This window comes from Leptonychotes weddellii, chromosome 12, assembly GCF_054177405.1.
Source record: "Leptonychotes weddellii isolate Sample4059 chromosome 12, ASM5417740v2, whole genome shotgun sequence".
NCBI lineage: Eukaryota > Metazoa > Chordata > Mammalia > Carnivora > Phocidae > Leptonychotes > Leptonychotes weddellii.
The window spans coordinates 26,180,407-26,195,793 of NC_138380.1; positions in this window are offsets into that span (position 1 = coordinate 26,180,407).

A 15,387-nucleotide genomic window follows, 5' to 3' on the forward strand; every position below is an offset into this window, starting at 1 on the left:
AGTGAATTTAGATGTCTAGCCCAGATTGACTCTTATTGGATGCTCAGCCGATATGATTTTCTCCCTTCCCCCAACTCCCCTACTCCATGATGAGATGTTTTTTAAAATTAGCAGGCATGCACTGAATCAGCTGTATTTATTTTTTTTAATTTTTTATTGTTATGTTAATCACCATACATTACATCGTTAGTTTTTGATGTAGTGTTCCATGATTCATTGTTTGTGCATAACACCCAGCGCTCCATGCGGTATGTGCCCTCTTTAATACCCATCACCAGGCTAACCCATCCTCCCACCCCCTCCCCTCTAGAACCCTCATTTTGTTTTTCAGAGTCCATCGTCTCTCATGGTTCGTCTCCCCCTCCGAGTTCCCCCCTTCATTCTTCCCCTCCTGCTAGAATCAGCTGTATTTAAAAATAACACACCAGTTTTTATTTTGTCAATAGGTAGATTCATTCTAACTTTGTAAATGTTATTTTACAAATTTAACAATGTAAATTTCTTTAAAAACATGTAACTGCCTGCTATCCATATCTCAAAAGTAGAAATTATGCAAACAGAATATATCAGTATCTCTCATAGTCTTACAGGAAGGCACTGTAAGCTGATAGCTTTTTGCCTGTATTTCTTTTACTTGTCTGGAAAGTGAAAAGGACAGAGAATGCAAATGGCAGTGCCACCCGCCCCCCCCCAAGCCACACAGGGAATCCCCTCCATACTGTGTAAGACAAAATGAACGAGACAGTTAATGAGATTATTTCATTCAAGCTATTGCAATAGGGAAAGCTCCCCAGATGAGAAGATCCGAGTGACTTAGAAGGGAGGTTTGGCCTTAGGCTTTTATAGGGAGGGGCAGACATGGTAGAGGTGAGGAGATTGACAGTTGGAATTGGTTTGCAGGGGAGGCACGTGTCTGGCTTTATCAGCAGTCTCAGGCAAGAGGGAAAAGTCTGTTTGGCTTTGTCACAGGCAAACAAGGGAATCATCGTTTGAGTCTTACTGGAGTCATGAGAAAGAGTGGACAGCAAACCTTATCTAAGTCACACATGGAGGGGGATTCTTCTCGGTAGCTTGTTTTCCTAGAACAAAAATGATGAGGGATTTTAGAAAACAAAAAGTTACGGAGATTTCTCAACCATCACTATTTTCTAGAAGCACAAGGCTCAGTCAGGTAAAATTAAACAGTGTCAGTTCCCTCTCTCCTCTTTGTTCAAGACAAATGAATATCATTAATTGCTGAACAACTCAGAGGTGACTATAAATCTCCCGAGTAAGGTGAACCAGGGACTAAGAAATACTCTTGTGAGGACTCTTGCTGGAGTTGTACTTGCAAAATTAATTGGATCATTTTTTGAGAGGTAGTAGCACATGTCAGTTCTTTTAGAATTGTGGAGGTCAGTTGTCTTAAAAGAGGGATGCCTTAAATGAAAAACAGAAATATTGACATAAAAGGTTAAAGTGAAGAACGAGGAGTTAAAGCCTGAGAAGACTTGGTCCAGTGGATTCCAAGAGTTGGTGGTTAGAAATCTTTTGATTATGCATCACTGCTCATTGAGGTTAAGACATCAATGCTTTTGGTGATATTGTCCAGTCTTGGCTACTTCTCGCATAAGGACTAGCATGACCCAAGCATTTCACTGGACTTCCTCAGTGACTCAGACAGACTTGTCCATGGAGAAATCATGATCTGCTGTGGTAATGAGTCCTTCAAGGTTGATACCATGTCATTAGGTTTTAGCTCACAGTGCTTCTTCAGATCCTGAGAGAAAGAGCCAGCAACAAGGCAACCTAGAGTCTCTATAAGGATCTGCGCAGTCAGGTTTTTGTTCTCAGTGATGCCAAGTCAGGAGGGAGGGAGAAAAACTGGAAACATTAATTAGAGGGCTGTAGCCAAATAGTGAAGTGACTGGAAGAATTGCATATTCGGTAAGGGTTGATCATTTGTGCAAGCTAACAGCATCCAGTCCACTTTAAAGTAGGTAACAGTTTTTCCAAGTGGGGAAAGAAGTCAGTTAAATCTCAAATAAACACAAGACAGAGTTTGCATTTGCATCAGTTACCTGCAATTTACAAAAAGGTACAAAAGAGTTCACAGACAATGAGCATATTGTTGTATCATGATCCTTATCCATCCTAATCAGACTTCTACATTGAAAGACTCACTTCAAACCAAACTTCAGTTTTCAGTTAATGGTAGATTTTGATTTTGCCTTTTGAAACACAGCCAAACTCTATCAAAGTGGTATTCTTTCTCTCACCACAATAAATAATAAGCTTTGTTTTGTCAAAGGTTGAGTTAGTGATAGAATTGGAAAGATGGCATTTGGCAATTAAATACCAGACTCAGGTTAGGAAGTTGGGTGGCTTTGGGTACCAGAATGAAAGGAGTCTTAAATATGGGACCGGGTCGGTGTTCAACAGAAACTTCTTCCAGATATTGGTCTTAATAAGTCTTAGAATTAACAAATTGGAGTTTAGTCCCAGCTTGAGAAACAGATAAGGTATTTGGTATTCATATATCAAATAAAATTTACTGAAGTCTTCAAAGAAGTTGATTCAGTTTAGTTAAATCTGTTTTATGTTGTGTTGTCCTCTATAAAACATGCTTTGTGAACCTTTTATATGATGGTTATGAGAAGGGAAGTCTTCAGGGACTAATCACAATGTCTAAACAAATAAAATGCTAATTTTTAATATAGTAGCCATTTGTGTTACATTTAATTAGGCTTAAAATCAATATAATTTCTCACTAAAGTTAATTTATTACCATACAATTTCAGGGGAGTGGCCCCTAAATAATAAATTTTAAAAAATATTTTCTGGCACTTTGAGGTTATAGGAGATTCTTTAAAAATCAGGGTATGTAAATATAAATACTTCCTAATATCTGCATCTGGAAATTTCTTTAATTAAGGTTTTTATTCCAAATTTTGTTTGAAAAGGGCTTAGGTAATTCCTATTAAAGGGAAATATTTATTATTTATGTAAACAGATGTATAAGAATATATGTTGAAGAGATGAGAGCATAAATGAAACTCTAGCATATGGTCATTGGATTTCTAGGTATAGTATTTCTTCATATTCTGGATTTCTTTGGTTCCCTGTGTCCGTAACGATACTCTCTTTACGCTGTAACTAGTCATTTCCACCTAGTTCCAAGCTGATCTCTTCATAACTTGCATGCTCTTTTATTAGCTTAATTTAGTAGCTTTAGTCAAAACTCAGTTTGCACAGAAAATATTTATGACACAGAGGGAGGAAAAAATGATTTTAAAAAGATGAAGAAAAGGCTAGGAGATACCAGCATGTAGCTCTGAAATGAAGATATTTTCCAAAAGTATCATAAATGAGAGCTAAAATGAATTCTTCTTTGGTATAAGCACAAGCTAAGAAAATCTTTAGCCACTAAATTGTTTCTTTTATTCCTAATGTTTTGTCAATATAGAAAAAAAACAATAAAAACAATTTTAAGAAGAGAAAGTACAGCCAAGGGAAAACAATTCAATGAACATATCCAGAAGCAAAAACTTGGTTTTCTGTGACAGTTGGACATTTAAAAACAAGAGTATGTTACAAGAAGGTAATTCCTCTCCACCTCAGAATCCTCTCAGAATCAAAGAAAAATCATAGACAAGTAGAAGGAAGGTATGAAAGCAGGAAAGAGTACAAACAATAGGTTATAGAAGAGGGAGGAAAGGAAAATAAAAGTCTCTGAGTAAGAAGTTTAAGGAAAATGGAATAAAAGGATAAACAAGTTAGAGAAGGAAACAAAATACAAAGCAACAGGAAGCAAGGTTTGAAAATCCATTCCAAGTTAAACTCAGGAGAATGACTACAAAGAGAAATACCAATTAAACTTTTTTGGCTATCTTATCAAGGACCTAAGTCCTTTGACTAGAAAAAATACACCTTTTTTATGACAGGAACCAAGAGTTTCTACAATATTATTGAATCAAATATTAATTTTTGTAGTTGTGACTGTATCTGGAGGGACAGATTAACAATTCACTGCAACTTTAAAGTCATGGGTGAGGTACAACTCTGAGCTGAAGGGAATTACTGAGTAACATCTGGGATTTATCTAACCATTGTACTTGTCTTTAAATGTCAGAATGAGTTATTCATTAGTATTTCATGGGTACAATCAACACCACTAAAGGAAGTTAAACAAATTTCACTGATAGTTGTTTAAAAACATATTTCAAAAGTACTCGTGATTAGAACTGGCAAAATTTCCGCAGAATAATCATCGGAATACTTCAAAGAGATTATTCTACTCTGACATCTTTATTTTCACTGGGAGGTATACTTTCTTTCATTCAAATTCTTCTAATGACATGCAGAAATATACACCTATATGTGTATAAATAGCCATTCATTCAGAGAATAGTCTTTGAGTGTCTCCTATGCTACCGACCACTGTGTTGGGTGCTGGAGACTTACAGTTAATGCTGGAAATCTGCTCCTACCCTCATGGAGCTTCTAGTCTAGGGAAGGTCACAACTACAATAAGCTGTGGTGAAGTGTGATAAAACGGGGATGTTCAGTGTGATCTGGGAGCCTCCAGGAGGTGCACGAAACAACTCTGGGAATGGAGAAAGGAGAAGTCAGAAAGGATTCCTGGACAATGGAGCAAATAAGGTGAAAAAGTAAGTAGGACTAAGCCATGCAAGGGTCGGAAGAGAGGACAATCACCAGCAGAGATATTCATGAGTTGTATGTATTTGTAAGCTATAGCTGAAAGCAATCACCACCTGATTGTGAGCACTTTCAGAGCAAGAACTCTGCCTTATTTATATATGTAACCTTGCTGCCTAGTTCAGGGGTTGGCATTGAATAGGCGCACCATAAATGTTTGATCAAAAGAATATAGGAAAAGATGCAGAGAGTTCTAATGTGTCCAGAAAGCGGACACAAATCTAGGGGATGAGATTTCTTGACACTTTTGTACAAGGGATGCTAGTAGGTCAAGCAAGTGAAGTTAATCAGGTCAAGAATGCTAACAAAACTGGCAAGGAGACCTTTCCTTCAGCATCATGCCTTCTACTCAGCCAGGCGTAAATCATGACTCAGGTGGGAGGTATTTCTTGTGCTAAGATGTACCCAGGGCCAGAATGGATCGAAATGAGACAGGTGTGTGAATCAAAGAAAACTCATGGACAAGTAGAAGGAAGGCATGAAAGCAGGGAAGAGTACAAACAATAGGTTATAAAAGAGGGAGGAAAGGAAAAGAAAAGTCTTTGAGTAAGAAGTTTAAAGAAAACGGAATAAAAGGATAAACAAGTGAGAGAAGGAACAAGATACAAAGCAACAGGAAGCAAGGTTTGAAAATCCATTCCAAGATAAACTCAGGAGAATGACTATAAAGAGAAATACCAACTGAACTTTTTTGGCTATCTTATCAAGGACCTAAAGTCCTTTGACTAGAAAAAATACACATTTTGTTTATTGTGACAGGAACCAAGAGTTTCTACAATATTATTGAATCAAGTATTTTTCAGACAAATAGATGTTGATAATTGTTGGAAACTATTGCCCTACTTTTTCTCCTTCAAAAAGGATTTTTTTCCTAACATAGATTTATGCCATTTGTTTAACCACAAATAAACAGTCAAATTATTTTGTTTATAACCTCAAACCCAAAAGCTTGTTCAGAACAGAACTATGAACCAGAAATAAATTACATGGTAAATCAAACCCTCATTTTGGGGCTGGGACACTATGCAAAGTGGTTTACAATTTGTTCTTTGCAGTGTAAATGAAAACCCCAAGATTTTGGCAAGAGAGGAAACTTTTCTTTCTTTTTAAATCATGTTTTTGTATACGTGAGAAGTAGACTTCACAAATAGAAATTTTCCCGTTTTCTAAAAATGTGAAAGAAGAATGACCCTTGAGAAAATGGTTATTTTTAAATATAAAAATGTATTACTTAAGAGAAATGCAAATTAAAACTACATTGAGATACTACTTCTCACCATCAGATGGCAAAAATCCAAAAGATTGAAAATCTACTCTGTTGGTGAAGCTATAGGGAAACAGGTCCCCTAACTTAGAGCTGGTGGGACTGCAAAATGTCACAGCCCCTAACGAGGGAAATTTGATAATATCTAATAAGAGCACATGTGCATTTACCTTATGTCCCAACAACTCACTTCCAGGAAACTACTCCAAAATATGAAAATAAATATGCATAAATGACTCATTGCTATTTTACTATAATCGCTAAAGAATGGAAATAACCTAGGTGTTTGGTTATAGGACTGGTTGAATAAACTATGGTGCATCCACACGGTAGAGTATTGTGTATCAGTAAAAACAATGATAATAATATGTTAACAATAGGATTTTCTATATAGTGTGGAGCTATCTCTAGGATATATTGAACTAAAATCGTGAAATGAAAAGGATGCATATTATGCCATTTAGCTTAAAGGGGGAACATGAGAATACTTCTACATTTTTTATATTTTAGACCATGGAAAGATTATATATATATTATATATTATATTTTACATTATCTATAAAGAAAGAAAGGAGATAGGGTGAAAGATAAGGAAACTACATTTCTTAGTATATACAATATTTTGTAGATTACACCAGTGACTTTAAAGCACAGCGATTTAACTGTATATCCTTAGTGGTATGCACCCTAAGAACAAAAAAGGTCTACCAAATAATACTAAACCGTGTTCAAGGAACATCTTATTGTCATGGTAGCATTTGTATTGTAATTTGGAGACTAGTATGTGTATTGTGGGACAATGTAAATACTTTTATTGACAGGGGTTTTCACCACAAGAAAAAGTAGGTCCATATATAAAATCACAAAAATTAAGTAAAAAGTTTCTACTCCTGAATTCTGTTGGAAGTACCATGAGTCAGTGTAAACCATAGTGTACTTTACATATAAAGGTTAATGAGCTTAAAGTTGAGTCTAGAGAAACCATGCAAACTGAAACACAGAGAGAAAAAAAAAAGACTAAAACTATGAACAGAGCCTAAATGTCAACTGGAAAAGTATAAAGCAGTCTAACATCAAACACATGTCTAACTGGAATCTGAGGTGGAAAGGAGAGAATAGAGCAGGAAAAAATATTTAATTAAATAAAGGCAAACATCTTTCCAAATTCAGTTAAAAAAAAAATCCAACCAGAAATCCAAAAGCTTGTTTATCCCCAAGCCAAGGAAACCACATGTAGGCACATCGCAGTCAAATTGCTGAGCCCTGAAGATAAACAGAAAAGTTTAAAAGCAGACAGAGGAAAAAACACATATTGTATTTGTGAGACAATAATAAGAATAAGCACAGGCTTCTTCTCAGACACTAGGCACGCTAGAAGATAACAGAATCACATCTTTAAAGGGTTCTAAGACCAAAAAGGAGGTATAGTCAAAGAAAATATTCTTTCAGAATGAAGGCAAAATGAAGATATGTACAGATAAACAAAAGCTGAGAGAATTTGTCACTAACACACCAACATTCTAAGGTAAGTTAAATGAAATCCTTTAGGCTGAAGGAACATAATCCTGATATTAAACTATAAGAGAACATTACCATTAAAAAGGAAATTAGAAACCAATATTACTCATAAGCAAAGACATAAAAATATTTTTAAAAATATATTCACAAAATTCATTAATTTATTATACTACATTGTGGTAACTAGGGTTTATTCTAGTAATACAAGATTGGTTTGATATTGAATATCAAACATGTTCACAAATATAAAAGGAAAAAATGTATGATCATTTCAGTAGGGGGGGGAAAGCACTTGACAAAATTCAATACCAATTATTGACTTTTTAAAAACTCCTGGCAAACCATAGAAAACAATTTTCTCAATCCATTCAAAGGAATCTTAAACAAACAAACAAACCCCCAGAACTATGACAATTTTTCATACCTAACCATGGAAGGATAAAGACTTCCTTTCTAATGTCAGAAACAAGGACAGGATGGCCACTCTCCTCACTTACATTCAGTATTACACTTGAGATACTCTTCACGCTGTGGATACTGAGCTCTCTCTCTGAAGTACTTTTGCAGTGCATCTAGCCTGCTGCCCCGGGTAGATCCTGATCTGCTGAAACTTTAGCCAACGTCCATTCAGAACCTCAATACCCAGCTCATGTTATGGAAAAAGGAGACTTTAGGGGATAGCATGAACTGTACTGCTTCTGTTTCTAAGTTATTGCCAACAAAGCCTATATGATATCTACACTGTATAATGCTACTGGTGGATGTCTGTGATCCCTTTGAATGGGTCCTGGATATATTTTGGAATTTACCCATGCATGTTTCTTCCAGATATGCTCTAAATAATGTTTATGAAGTTACTGCATAATTTTTGTTAGTAATAGCAAAATACTGAAAACAATCTAATTACCCAATAATAGAGTAGTGGTGAAAAAAATCACGTACATCCAGAAAATAGACTACCTGACAGTTATTAAAAAAAAAAGAATTAAGAAACTCATTATGTAGTAACATGTAATGATCTCCAAGATATAATGTTAAGTGAAAAGGCAATGCAAAGAAAATGCATATAATAAAAGAAAGTAAGATAGATAGATGATAGATAAATAAATACGCATTTACTTATATATGTATAACATATCTCTGTAAAGATACACAAAAAATGTTCAATATTTGTTAATTTTGGAGAAGGGAACTTGTTGGCAGGGCAACAAGAATGAAAGGGAAATGTTTACTATAAAAGCCCTCTCTTCCTTTTGAAAGTCAAACCATCTTATTGTATTGATCCAATACTAAATATCATGCTGATACAAAACTAAATCAAATTGAAATTTAAAAAATAAAGAAAAAACTCCCTTCTCTAAATCAAAGTATTATGTGTTGCTAGTCCTAGCACATGGGGTATCTCCTGCTGTTATGCATAGGACAGGTTGAGATGTGATAACAGGATTCGAATCTAGACAAGGAGATAAAATAGTGAGAGACATATCAGGAGAATGAATATTATCTGCCAAGGTCCATGACACTGTTAGGTAATCTTCAGTGTACACGAGCCAAACTCGAGGACTCTTACAGGAAGGCTGTGCCAGACAGGCATGTAGGATTCCCTTACGCCCACTACATTTGCTGCATTACCACTACAATCCCATCCTCCAGCGCGATGCTTCTGCCACGTAAACACAGCTGTCTCTCACTCTTCCCCTCTTGACCTCATTTTATTTGATGCTTCAGAATCTCACTAATGCAGTCAAAGCTAGCAAAGAAGATAAAGTCGGATTTGGAGGGGGATAACAGAAGGGAGAGAAGGAAGAGAGTTTTTATGATAAATCTGGGAATCTAACCACCAAATTATAACATAATGTATATGGGAAAATTCGTTTCCATTTTCTACACAACCAGCATATATATAAAACACCTTGCTAGGCGATAAATTTTTGGATTTGATATTACAAGCCATGGCAACAAAAGCAAAATAAACAAGTGGGACGACACCAAACTAAAAAGCTGCTGCCCACAGCAAAGAAACCCATCAACAAGATGAAAAGGCAACCTATGGAATGGGAGAAAGTATTTGTAAACCATATATCTCATGAAGGTTTAATATGCAAAATATATAAGGAACTCATATAACTCAATACCACTGTGGAAAACAGTATGGAAGTTCCTCAAGAAATTAAAAACAGAAGCACCATATGATCTAGCAATCCCGTTTCTGGGCATATAACCAAATATATCTCAAAGATTTATCTGTACTCCCATGTTCACTGCAGCATTATATATATATGTAATATAATATAACATATAATATGTAATGCTGCAGTGAACATGGGAGTATTAAATATATATTAAATTAAATATATAAAATTATATATTATAAATATATATTTAATACATATTTTTAATATATAATATAAATAAATATAAATATAATAAAATATATATTCAGTTTTAATAAAGAAGGAAATCCTGCTATTTGTGACAACATGGATGACGCTGGAGGACATTATGTTGAATGAAATAAGCCAGACAGAAGACGACAAATACTGCATGGAATCTCATATGTGGGATCTAAAGAGAAAGGAAAGAAGGAAGGAAGGAAGGAAGGTTAGGTAGAATGGCGGTTGCCTGGGGCTGGGGGGGTGAAGGTCAGGGGAAATGGGGAGAAGGCAGTAAAAGGGTACAACTTTCAGCTGTAAGATGAATAGTTCTGAGGACCTAATATATAGCACCATGACTATAGTTGGTAAGACTATTGTGTAACTGAAATTTGCTAGGAGAGTAGATCTTAAGCATTCTCACCCCCCAAAACAAAAAAATAACAAAAAAAGTAACTATATGAGATAATGGATATGTTAATTAACTTGGTTATGGGAATTCTTTTACAATGTATATGTATATCAAATTATCCACTTTGAATATATTGCAATTTTTGTCAATTATACCTCAATAAAGCTGATGGGGGTTGGGCAACATTTTGAAAGATGACCTGTTTGTAAAGGAGATTTTTACTTCTGTTTGTACTCCCATATGGAGACATAAAGACTGAAGGTTATAACAGCAGATAAAAGTCAGTGCTGATATTTAGACCCAATTAGTAAAGAGGTGTTCATTTTCTTCTTAAAAGTAAAGCTTATGGGGCGCCTGGGTGGCTCAGTTGGTTAAGCGACTGCCTTCGGCTCAGGTCACGATCCTGGAGTCCCAGGATCGAGTCCCGCATCGGGCTCCCTGCTCGGCAGGGAGTCTGCTTCTCCCTCTGACCCTCCTCCCTCTCATGCTCTCTGTCTCTCATTCTCTCTCTCTCAAATAAATAAATAAAATCTTTAAAAAAAAATAAAGCTTACATTGAATCTCATTTATGCATAGATAATGCTGATTGGTTTATGGAGATCGTGGCAGAAGCAAAAGATATTCTAGCACAGGTTTCAAGGGCCAGTAGACAGTTCTGAAGAGCTTCACGTTGGCAACTCTAAGGGACTTTTTCCTTCATATATCACCAACACCAAAATATGTGAAACAGATGGTATTGCGTGGCTATTTATAGTTTGTGTTGAGAGTTGTTAAAGACAGTTTGGATCATGATTAAGAAATCTTATCACCTCTTAACTGCAACATAGCACAGAGTTTTTCTTAGAAGGTGCTAGAAAGGCAGCTGATGATTATAGTCAATGTTTCTTCTTTCTACAGATAAAAATCTAAAATCACCAGTGGCCTTCTGGATGCTAGCAAACAGACACAGAAAATCAAATACAGAAGTATTTGTATCTACTGAATAAGCAGGTGTACTTGGGTCCCTGACACATGATAGATTAGATAGATGGTAGACAGATACATAGCTAGATAGGTTGGTGGGTAGGTGGGTGGATAGATGGATATAGATACATGTTCTATTTCAATGTATCTTTTCTGTGATTTAAAGTAGTAGCCATTTGAGCTGTGAACAACTGCTTCTTGTTCTTCCCCTTCTGGGGACCTTGTAGATTTATGCTTCTTTGCTCCTTTGTGTTTGGAAGAGGCTGTGTGACTAAATCTGGCCGATGGGTTGTGGACAGATTTGTGATGTGAGGACTCTGGGCTCTGTGACAGTGCCAGACCTCAAAAAAAAAAATTTTTTTTTTCCTTTTAGTCCTTGAGTGACCACAATAAGCAAAGCCATTACCAACCTGTCATGAACATGTGGGAAAAAGCAGTAAAGCTGTGTTACTTTGAGGTTCTGGTATTTTTCAGGTTTTTTATAACTAAAGTATCATCTAGCCTATCCTGACTGAAACAGGTCATGTTGAAGTCAATATGCAATATAAAGCAGCAGCTGAGGATTTACTCATGGAAACAGAGAGAAAGAAAATGCCTCTTCCTAAAGAAAACATTTCCTTCTTTCCATGAAGTAGGACAAGAAAACAAATAACAAAAAACCAAAGAGGCACTCTGAGGCAAATACCTGAAATGCTGCCGCTGCCCAAGAAGAATAACTCTTAGCCAAGTTTTCTTGGCTGTCAAAACACAGAAACTACTAGAACTAATTTCAGCAAAAGGGACCAAGGAATCATTAGTATCTCCTGAGAAAAGGAAAAGGTAGGAAAAAAACAGACATTAGGAGAAGAAATATAAGAAAATTAGAAAATCAGTTCACGAGGTTGGTTAGGATTTCTAAAAGAAAGAAAAAAAAGAATATTAAACTAGAAATGAAATAATTCAAGTTAGTTTTCTAGAAAGAAAGAAATTTCCAGTTTGAAAAAAATCCACAGAGTCCTCTGCATGAAGATTGAAAACTTACCAAGCATACCATACTGAAGTTTCAGAGTAGTGGGAATGCTGAGAAGATCCTAAAAGGTCTGAGAGAAAAAAGGATAGACAGAAAGGGAGGAAGAGGTAAAGGAGGAAGAAAGGAGAAAAAGAGAAGAGGAAGAGAGAGAAAAAGAAGGAAGAGAGAGAGAGAAACAAAAAGAAAAAAAGAAAGGAAGGGGGGAAAGAAAGGAAGGAAGTGTTGCAGGGTTCTTGTTTCATGGAGTAGAAAAATGAATCTCAAGGACCAAAAGAGTGAAGTGAAACTTTATTAAATGAAGGCGAGAACAGAAAAGGAAAACTCCCTGGAGGAAGAGGGATCCCAAATGGGTTACTGCTAAGGGTTTGAGGGTTTTATGGTCAGTCTTATATAGAAAACTGACCAGGGAACTTGGTAACTTTCATGTCAATATCATAGTGGATCTGTAAATATCATGAGCATATCCTGTCTATATTTAGGACAAACATGGTGGACTTATAACTGTCATGAGAACAAACAAGGTGTTCTTGTAAATATCATGAGAACAAACAAGATGTTACTGTAAATATGAGCACAAACAAGGTGTTCCCTTTTTTCTGGTTAATATCTTACGTGTAGCATTTCTCCACATCTGGGATTTCTGTGAGCCTGGTTGCATAGCCCACATCTATCTCTCCCTACCTAGCCTCGCCTGCTCCCTTTCTCAGAAGGAAGAAAGGAAAGAAGGAAGGAAGCAGGGAAGGAAGGAAGGAAAACAGATTTCTGACAAAGCATCAAGAATCAGAATGCCTTGTGTTAGGACGACATTAAGCGCTGTAGAAAATAGACCCAAAATATAAAATGCCTCAAATATATGAATTTATTTCTCAGCGGCTCCTCCATACTTAATAATTCAGGGACTAAGACTTTTCCTCATATTGGGAGTTTCTGTTCTCTAGAACCCCATTCTCCTCTGCGTCCATCTGGCAAAACAGGAAAGAAAGTGTGTAGGAAGCATATCCTACTCTTAAAAGACTTAACTAGAAAAGAAAACACATCATGTGTACTGACATTGAGTTACTACCAGGACAATCATAAATAACTATAAGAAAGACTGGTGTGTAGTGTAGCTGTATTACAAGCCATAAGAGGGACAGAATTTTTGGTGACCAACTAGCAGCATAGAGGGAAGAGTAGGACCCATAAAGCCACTAGCAGTGAAAAGCCTGGTTCCCTTCAGGATCTAAGGAAATGAAATGACCCATCTGTGCATCATTTGTACAGTAACGTACTATGATACTTAACCTTGGTAAAGGCATGCTACAAAAATTAATTTATCCCAACCTATAAAGAGCTACATATTAAATAGAATACTTATGATCCAGGTATTAGGAAAAATAGAAAACATGCATAATAAAAAAATAATAATTGGTGAATCCAAGAGACTCAGAGGAAAAATTGGGTTGGGAGGGAGGGGTGGAGGAGAAAGACCCTACACAGAATGTCTAGAATAACCAGAGTTCTGCTTGGCCTGAAGTCTGAAGGCTGTGCTTCTCAAAGCAAACAGAGGGAACCTTGTGCCCACAGAGAACAAGAGAGAGTAGCATGATAGCTTGACTGAAGTTAGAAGCAGGGTTAAATTGAAGGGGAAAAAAAAGACTCAAGAAAAGTCCAACAAGAAAACCCCATGTTCAGGAGGACTGAAATTAAAAACCCAGTTTGAACCACTGAACCTAAGAATGGCCACTCTGAGTCAGACCAGGGGATTCAGCAGCCCACTTTTCTTTTGCCATCATTGACCTCAAACATGTGCATTCTTTGCCTTTTCTGGTTTTATTACGCTTCTTAAAATGTGCAGCAACAAAATGTACCAAAAAAATAGAAACCAAATTTCGTAAGAACATAAACAGTGGTTTTATAGAGAAATGGAATAATGGTTCCAGTTTGTTCCAAAGCATTTGCTTTATCTCAGATGGACTGAGAAGTAGAGAATGAGGATGCTAACCAGTGCAGACAGTGAGTGTGAACAGGATGGCAGGAACTATCAGAAAGTTAAAAGTCAGAGGATCTTCCAAGGAATCAAAGGACCACGGTCTAGAACCAATCCTTCGTGATGCAATAATAAGCGGATAACTTTTTTGAAGCTACTATATGCTAGACACTGTGTTATGGACTTTTCGTGTACTGTTTCATATCCTCCCCCAATAACTTTATCCCCATTTTACAGACTTGAAAACTGAACTACAGAAAAGCTAGAGCAGTAAGTGGCCTGCAGGTTCCAACTCAGTCTGTCTTATTCCAGTATGTACTTGGATTCACTGTATTAGATTGTTAAGCAGAATAGGTGCTGAGGAGTAAAAATCAAATGTCTTTATGAGAATCACAAAGAGGATGACATGATCTATTATGTGCATTTCAAAGATTTATTTATTTGAGAGAGAGAGAGATAGAGAACTCGAGCACACCGAGGGAGAGGGAGAAGCAGACTCCCTGCTGAGCAGGGAACCTGATGTGGAGCTTGATCCCAGGACTCTGGGATCATGACGTGAGCCCAAGGCAGATGCTTAACCGACTGAGCCACCCAGGTGCCCCTATTATGTGCATTTCAAAAATCACTCTGGCTGTCGTGTTTGAGATGAAAGTGGGGGAAAGGGTATAGACAGAGAGAACCTTAGGAAACTATTGAGTTGTCTTGGAGAGAGAATGGGAGATGGTAAGCAGAGATCAGATGTGGACCTCATTGAAGTGACTTGCTCATGTGCTGAATGTAGGCATGAGGGAAAGAAAGGAATCAAGAATGAGTCCTCCATTTCTATGTTGAGAAATTGAGTGGAAGATAGTGCTATTTAATAAGTTGAGGAAGGCTGAGGGGAAGACAAATTGTTTTGATGGAAAAGAGGGTCAAGAGTTGTGTATCTGACCTATTAAGTTTTGAACATATTAGACATTTTTAATCCTCACAGTTTTACAAAATGATATTATTATCATCCCATTTTAGAAGCAACAAAGCTGGATATTTGGGGATATGTTAAGTTGAATCATCCTAAATAGCGAAGCTAGAATTCCTCCTCAGATCTCTTCTAAGGTCATGGAACCTAAGGAGTTTCAAAAGTGCCCCATTGCCCCTCTAATAGATGTCAGGATCCTTGAGGGCAGAGACTACTCAGTTTGA